Here is a 9,022-nt window from a genome sequence, read left to right on the forward strand (position 1 = left end):
TCATACCTGGTCTTTGCTGGGACTAGGACCTACGCAGGAAATGGACGGTATATGTATGTCTTTTCCTTGTAATATCTGCAAATATAAAGAGTTTTAAGAACTTTTTTATACAGTTTATGAAAGACAAAGTATCAATCAGAAATAGAGAACAAAATCCGAAACCTGAGGATCTTGATCTTTGTTCAGAACTGGATACGTGGAAGAAGCAAACTGAATCTGACTGTTGATGACTTTTTCAATGTCCATATCATCAACCTGAATATGCGATAAAGTTTTTAGAATGGATTTATAATAAATTCGGGATGCTATCCTGGGGTTTTAGGAAGGCTTTACTAAAATTACAAAGAGTTTAAGGGAGATGAGGAGGTCAAAACATTACCACATCATTCTTGCCGGATGCAGAGATGTCATCATCACCAACATTTTTTTCTTGTTCCACAGCAATACCAGCATCGACGACAGGCTCAGTTACTGAATCCAAAGACGATTTGTTTTGATCATTGTCCAAAAGTGGTTCTGTGCATGTAGTAGATGGGTTTGGAGTCTCGACGGCAGACTGGGTTTGAGTTTCACTGATTTTTTGTGTTGCAGTCTCGCTGGTATTTTGTGTTGTAGTCTCTGATAACTAAGAGTTTTCAAGGCTCTTTGTAGAGGTTATCAATCCCCTGTCTTGTAGTACAAGGGGTTATCAATCCAAACTTGTGAATGAGGCACTAATCTATGTTACTTGTGATCTTAAGTCAAGATGATCAAGCAAGAGTTTTTATCTAATCTACTTAGCAAGCGAATAAACATGAAAATGAAACAAGTGATGATATTTAAACTAAGTGAGGATGCAAATGATGGTAAATAGACAGGTAAATAATCGGATGATGATGATATACGATAAAGGCAGAGGCTTTAGACAGGATAAAAGACTCGGGTGCTTCCAAGCTAAACTAACGAGCTAATGAATCCAAGTTATCAAGCCGTCCCATTTAACATGAGCTCAGAGTATGACACTACAAGAAAACAATCGTTTTTCAACGGTCCATTACGACGGTTTTAAAATCGTCGCAAACTTACAACGAGTTTACGACGATGTTACGTCAAATTTAAAAACCGTCGTATAAAAAAATCATCGTAAACTCGACGTACAATTTACGACGAATATACATCGATAACGAGAGATTTGCTAGAAAATGTAAAATTGTCGTAAATTAGATGCAAAATTACGACGAATATACGACGACTGCATTTCGATGTACATATTACGACGATTTTACGTCGACAAAGAAGTTAGGTGAAGAACATTTAAAACATGTTTACCTAACAATTGTAGATGAAAGATTTTATCGCATAATCGTCGTAAAATCGTCGTAATATTATTGTTAAATGTAAATTCATCGTAAAATGTCGTCGTAAAAGCGTTGTAAAGCCCGAAATTTTCCTATAAATAGATCTTCATTCCTTCTTTCAATCACAACACATCATCATTCAAACATAAGAGCATCATCATCTTGGAGACCCATTGTAGGTCTCTTAAATTTTAGTATAGTGTTGTAAATCCTTATATATTGGGATGTTCCACTTCAACAGGACACTTGCATAGATCTGTCTGAACCAGATGTTGATGAGGAGATTTTCTTAATAGACCCTCGGAACAGGCAAGTTGAAGATCTTCCTGATGATACAGAAGAAGAAGGTGATGATGAGTTTTCTGAAACCGATGATGACGATTTGGCGGAAGACGACGGTGAAGGTGATGAAGTAATAGAGGAAGATGAATCTGATTGAGTTTCATGCATTGTATTTAGTGAATGTTTGTTATTATGTAATTTGTAATTTTGTTTGTTTGAATTTTTTAAATGGAAAAAAATTCGATTTTACGACGGTTTTACGACGATTTTTATAAACCCTAAACCCTAAGTCTAGGTTTTAAGCCCTGAATGAATAGGGTATAAGCATTACGACGTCTTTACGACGATCAGTGATATGTTCATAATTTGCATCATTTAGGTTGCATAATTCATTCCAAATCATGTTTTATTCCATGCATTTTAGGTCCTTAGGGTTTGTTTTAGAACTTAGGAGATGCATTAGGTCCCAATGAGTCTTTGCATGTTTTGAGTGTTTATCAGGTCTATTTGGAGCTGAAAAGATGAATCCAGGAGGTGGAATGGTGATCAAGGCTTGAAAAATGGTGAACTTGTGTTTTTGGAGGTTATCGGCCATTCTCGCGTACCAGGGAGGTTTTTACTGGCCATTTTCATGTACCGCGGATAGACCTTATCGGCCAAAACGCGTACCGCGAGTGGATTGTATCGGCCAAAATCTCCGGGTGAAGATACGTTTCCGAAATCGCCTGTCCGGGGAACCTTCCGGTCCGATTCAGTTGGCGGGTGCTTCATCAATGTTGGAGAGGATTGGATCACGGTTCCATAGCAAGTGTAATCATGGAATTCGGACGCGTGAGCAGAGAGTTAAGCTCGTCGGAAGAAACCCCTGTCTCGCTGCTGTTTTGGACCAAGCCGATAAGCTCTGAAGAATGCGAAGGACGGTGCACTTTCAGGCCGATTGAGTTTCCGAGGCCTTCATGAGAATCAGAGACATTTGAGTCCTATTTCCAGAACATCTGAGATCATTCAATTCGAAGCTATGAGTAGGAAGATACGGTCTCCGGAATGGACACATGTATAGACGGCTCTCTCTGATCGTGTAAATGCATTGCAAAGATGAGCCCTCCAGGAAGCCTTCCACTTCCCAAGCACCGAAGGTTCCTTCACAAACGTTGGCGATATATGAGTCCTCTGTCCTCTGCAACCGGAATCACTCAATTCGGACAAGTATATCGTGAGTTACACTCTCCGGAATGGGAAGTGGTCCAGACAGCCCCGAATGACTAAGTTAAACATGCCGCGATGGAATGCCACGGTCCACACTTGGCCGTGGCAACTTTTGCACACCTTCGGCGAATGACATGATCTTCATGCCACGGTCTACACTTGACCGTGGCAAACAAACACTTGGCTGGGAGGAATTTTGCAAGCATTCGGCGATTGACACGGTCTGAATGCCCCGGTCTAGGACTTGACCGTGGCAACTTTTGCAAATCTTCGGCGATTGGCACGATCTTCATACCACGGTCTACACTTGACCATGGCAAGCAGACAATTGGCAGGGAAGGACTTTACAAGCATTCGGGTTTTGACACGGTTTGAATGCCACGGTCTGGGACTTGACCGTGGCAAACAAATACTTGGCTGGGAAGGACTTTACAAGCATGCGGGTTTTGACACAGTCTGAATGCCACGGTTTGGGGCTTGACCGTGGCAACTTTTGCACATCTTCGGCGTTTGACAGGATGACTTGCCACGGGTTTTGGACGAGGCTTGTTAGACCGTGGCATCAAAATGCAGCCAAGAACACGCGAGAAAGCTTTGACACGGTCAGGTTGCCACGGCCACACCAAGAACACACTTGACCGTGGCAAACCCATCTTCACCCACCAAGACCGGGTCAGTACCCGGTTTGTTCTGGGTTAACCCGGTTCGTCCAAAGCACCTATATATTGTTTTTAGACCTAATTTGGAGAATACCTTTTATCTACTTTTAGTTTCTTTTCCCTTTTTGTGAAAGACAACTTGATACACCTTGTTTTGAGAGTTTAATATCGATTTGAAGTTTCTTTTCATCTTGTTCCATCATTTCTTATCATCAAATCACACTTCTAATCATGATTAACAACACATCTTGCAAAGGATCTAGTGTGTTGATCATGATTAGTGAGTAATCCCATATTAAGGTCTTAGATATGTAGATTAGGGTGCTTAAGTGGTAGATTAGTGAGCTTAGGGGTTAGATCATGCATATTCCATTCTCTACAACTTGTTTTTTATGCTAGATCCATACAAATCATATGTGGTCTAGATTATGGGCATTTCATGCACCAAAAGTGTTTGATGAAATGCCTGAACCAAAGTTGTTAGAGGTTTAAGTGTTATTCATTATGAGAAGGATTGTTTATATGCTTAAATGACAGATTAAACTGATTCTTAATGCTTGTTAACTCATGTTTCACTGATGATGATTGGGTTAGAAACTGTTTTAGCATAGGAGTGAATACCTTCATGAGAGGATTAACTTAATTAAAGATGTTTATGTTGAATGGTTTGCTTGATCATATGATTCATTAGCTTATTATTTTATCACTGAAGGCACCCTAATCCACTATCATGTCTAAGACCTTTCTTATCATCATTCATACATTCTCATCATTTGTCATTGTTTAGTTTTTGCTTAATCATTTCATTAGTCTTTAATCCTGTTTAAGTTTGTAGTTGTCTCTAGATAATCAAAACCCACTTTTGTTTGCTTGAATTAAGAATCTGGTCACATAGTTTAGTGTCTAACACCACATCTGGATTGGTAAACCTCTTTGTGCTACTTTGACAAGGGGATTGATAGCCCTGAGACCCTAAAAAGTCTTGTCTATCAATTGGCGCCGTTGCCAAATTGTGGTTTGTTTAGCATTAAGCTCTGATCTGTTTTTGAGATCAAGTGCTTACTTTCTTGTTTTTACTGATTACTCTCAAGTTCTGTTTGTGATTTCAGGTGTATGAACACCAGGTCTAGATCAAGAAGCTGTGGTCCACCTTTCCCTCTCAACGACAATATCAATCTTCTGGTACCAAGGAGGAGAAGGGACAGACGTGGTAGACAAATTGATCAGACTGAGATGGCAGAACAAGGAGATCACGTGGTAGACATAGAACAACCAGTTCATGAGCAACAGGCTCAAGGTAATGGAGCTGGTAACGGAGTTGGTCAAGGGCTGAATCAGGGTAATGTTCATCAGGAACAGGTGCATCACCAACAAGCTTATGTCCACCAGGGACAAGCTCAAGCTCATCAACAGAGGCATCAAGCCAATGTTCAGCAAAGACAACAAGTGCACCACCAACCCCAGCCCTTCCAACACCAACAAAGAAGATTTGAGCAACCCCAAGTCTATGTTGGAGAGAATGACAGGACCAATGCTCATCAGTATGGAGCTGGTATTCAGGCACCACCTATGCAAAACAACAACTTTGAAGTGAAGGCATCATTGCTGAATATGGTCCAGAACTCAAAGTTCCATGGGTTAGCAATGGAAGATCCCTTGGAACACTTGGACCAGTTTGATAAGGTGTGTGATCTGACCAAGATTAATGGAGTTTCAGAAGACAGCTTCAAGCTAAGACTATTTCCCTTCAGTCTTGGTGACAAAGCTCATCAATAGGAGAAGAATCTTCCAAGAGGCTCCATTCAAACTTGGGAGCAATGCAAGCAAGCCTTCTTATCTAAGTTCTTCTCCACCTCAAGAACTGCAAAACTGAGAAACCAAATCTCTAGCTTCACTCAGCACAGCAATGAGAGTTTTGGTGAAGCATATGAGAGATTCAGGAGCTACACAAACCAATGCCCACACCATGGGTTTAGTGAGGCTTCTCTTCTCAGCACACTTTATAGAGGAGCTCTTCCCAAGATTAGAAACCAGCTGGATACTGCTTCCAATGGGAACTTTCTGGGTAAAGAAATACATGCTGCTTTAGAGCTAGTGGAGAACTTGGCACTGAGCAATGATACTTATGGTGAAGACTATGACAGATCAAATAGGTCTGAAGGTTCAAGCTCAGAACAGAGGCTCACTAGGGAAGTTAAGGAGTTGAGAAATGAATTAGACAAGTTGAAGTTGGTAACTCACAAGCCAATGCATTTTGTTGGAGAGTATGAGGAACCATCTCAGATCATTGAGAACATCAGTGAAGAGGGTCTTACCCAAGAGGAGCTTAACTACATTGGGAATCAGAGGTTCCAGAGGTACCAGTATGGTAATGCCAATCCAAACCTCTCTTACAGGAACACCAATGTAGCTAACCCACAAGACCAGGTGTATCCCAATTCTCAAGCTCCACAGCACTTTGTTCCCAAGAACAACTTTCAACGGTCATTCCAACCCAAGAATCAGTTTGGTCAGAATCAGGGTTTTGGTCAGCAACAGCAACCATTTCAAGGTCCTAGTTTCAGTTCACAGCAGCAAAAGGCACCACCAGGGTTTGGTCCACCACAGTTCCAACAGCAAGTGTCTGTTCAACAACAGTTTCAGCCACCAACGGTTCAACAGAAGCCACAGATGGGGACAGATATGGTTGGTATTCTGCAACAACTACTTCAGGGTCAACAGATCTTTGCAAGTCAGAATGCAGCCATGCAGCAGGAAATCAAGGAACTGAAGCAGAACCAGGCCTCAAGCTCAAGGAACCAAGGTCACCTACCTTGAAAACCAGAACCCAACCCCAAGGAATATGCCAAGGCCATTACAATGAGGAGTGGAAAGGAGTTACCTGGTATTGAGAACAACAATGTGATCATTGAGGACAATGATCAAACTGAGGGGGAGGCAGCCTTAAAAGATGATCAAGTTGCTGAGAAACCAATGACAGAAAAGGGTAAAGAGGTAGCAAAGGAATCAGAACCAGAGAAGACATATGTGCCACCACCTCCATACCAACCCAAGCTCCCATTTCCAGGGAGATTCAAGAAGAAACTAGTGGACAAGGCAAGAGATGTATTTGAGAAAGCACTCAATGAGACACCACTCACTATGCCTCTCATTGATGCATTCTTAATGATGCCAAAGATGGGGAAGTTCTTGAAGGATGCCATTCTGAACAAGACAAAAGAGCTTCAAGGCATGGTGGTACTAAGTCATGAATGCAGTGCTATCATTCAGAAGAAGTCCATTCCAAGGAAGTTAACTGATCCAGGGAGTTTCACTCTCCCTTGTGCCATTGGACCTCTTCTATTCTCTGGATGTCTTTGTGATCTAGGAGCATCAGTCAGCTTGATGCCATTCTCCATAGCAAAGAAGCTGGGCTTTAGAGTCTTCAAACCTGCAAGGATTTCTCTTATCCTTGCAGATAGATCAGTTAGATTGCCTGTTGGTATGTTGGAAGATCTACCTGTCAAGATTGGTGGTTTTGAGGTTCCAACAGATTTTGTTGTGCTGGAAATGGATGAGGAACCAGTAGATCCTCTTATCTTGGGCAGGCCATTCTTAGCAACCGCAGGAGCTATTATTGATGTGAGAGGTGGGATAATAGAGCTTCAACTTGGGTCTGAAAAGCTCAAGTTTGATGTGAATGAGATGTTGAAGAAACCCACCATTGAAGGTCAATGTTTCTATGTGGAGACAATGGATCAGCTGGCTGATGAGTTGCTAGAGGAGCTGAACACTGAGGATCCTCTTCAAGCTGCTCTAACTCAAGAACAAGGAGACAATGGGCTCTTAGCTGAAGCAAGTGAAGGGTACAAGTTGTATTTGGACAATGCTAGAGAGCTGGGTCCTGAGACAAGGTTTTTGGAGCTGGAACCAAGTGGCTCTGAAGTTTTTGCTATCAAAGGATCAGACACCAGCCAAAGCAGCTTGGACCAGGATTGGAATGAGGCTGATGCACCCCCTGTTGAGCTCAAGCCTCTACCAACAGAGCTCAGGTATGCTTTCTTGGGCTTAAACTCCACATATCCAGTAATCATCAATGATAGCCTATTAGAGGATCAAGAGAGTGCATTGCTTAGTGAGATAAGAAAGTTCAGGAGAGCCATATGGTATTCATTGGCTGATATTAGAGGGATCTCTCCTGACATTTGCACCCATAAGATCCACCTAGAGGACCAATCTATGTCCTCTATTGAGCATCAACGACGACTTAACCCCAACCTTAAGGAAGTGGTTAAGAAGGAGATACTAAAACTTCTTGAGGCAGGGATAATTTACCCAATCTCTGACTCAAGATGGGTGTCTCCTGTTCATGTTGTGCCCAAGAAAGGTTGGATCACAATGGTTAAAAACGAGAAGGATGAGCTTATAGCTACTAGAACTGTCACAGGACACAGAATGTGTATAGACTATAGAAAGCTCAATGCAGCCTCTAGGAAGGATCATTTTCCTTTACCTTTCATTGATCAGATGTTAGAGAGGCTTGCAAACCACCCCTTCTTTTGTTTTCTCGATGGGTACTCTGGGTTTTTTTAAATTCCCATAGATCCAAGAGATCAAGAGAAAACAACATTCACATGCCCTTATGGCACATTTGCATATAGGCGAATGCCTTTTGGTCTCTGTAATGCCCCTGCCACATTTCAAAGATGTATGATGCACATTTTCTCTGACATTATTGAAGAGAAAGTTGAGGTGTTCATGGATGACTTTAGTGTCTATGGCTCCTCCTTCTCGGATTGTCTCTCTAATTTGTCACAGGTCTAAGAGAGATGTGAGCAGCATAACTTGGTGTTGAACTGGGAGAAGTGCCACTTCATGGTGCAGGAAGGAATAGTTCTTGGGCACAAGATATCTGAGAACGGCATAGAGGTTGACAGAGCAAAAGTGGAAGTAATGGTGAACCTGCAAACCCCCACTTCAGTCAAAGGGATAAGGAGTTTCCTTGGGCATGCAGGGTTTTATAGAAGATTCATCAAAGACTTCTCAAGAATTGCCAGGCCCTTGACAAGGCTGTTGTGTAAGGAAGTGGATTTCATCTTTGATGCTGAATGTGAAGAGGCCTTCAAGATGATCAAGGATGCATTAGTCAGTGCACCAATAGTCCAGGCACCAGATTGGTCCCTTCCTTTTGAGGTTATGACAGATGCATCTGATTTTTCAGTTGGAGCTGTACTTGGCCAGAAGAAAGATAAGAAGCTTCATGTCATCTACTATGCTAGTAGAACACTTGACTCTGCACAAGAGAAGTATGCTACTACTGAGAAGGAAATGTTGGCAATAGTCTTTGCCTTTGATAAATTCAGAAGTTACCTGGTGGGATCAAAAGTCATTGTATATACTGATCATGCAGCCCTCAGGTATCTGATGACCAAGAAGGATGCTAAACCAAGACTATTGAGATGGGTTCTTCTACTTCAGGAGTTTGATATGGAAGTACAAGATAAAAAGGGGATAGAGAATGGAGCTGCAGACCATCTCTCTAGGCTGACAATTGACTCT

The 9,022-nt window shown here is 41.9% G+C and overlaps 1 non-coding gene across 1 annotated transcript; it reads right to left on the minus strand.

Moving 5' to 3' along the window:
• Positions 1 to 5,350: 5,350 nt before the first annotated feature.
• LOC112087898 lies at positions 5,351 to 5,457 on the minus strand. The gene has a single exon (XR_002900305.1). It is a non-coding gene; the product is annotated as a small nucleolar RNA R71 (small nucleolar RNA).
• Positions 5,458 to 9,022: the final 3,565 nt, after the last annotated feature.

The sequence above is a fragment of the Eutrema salsugineum genome, unplaced genomic scaffold (genome assembly GCF_000478725.1).
Source record: "Eutrema salsugineum unplaced genomic scaffold, Eutsalg1_0 scaffold_16, whole genome shotgun sequence".
Taxonomy (NCBI): domain Eukaryota; kingdom Viridiplantae; phylum Streptophyta; class Magnoliopsida; order Brassicales; family Brassicaceae; genus Eutrema; species Eutrema salsugineum.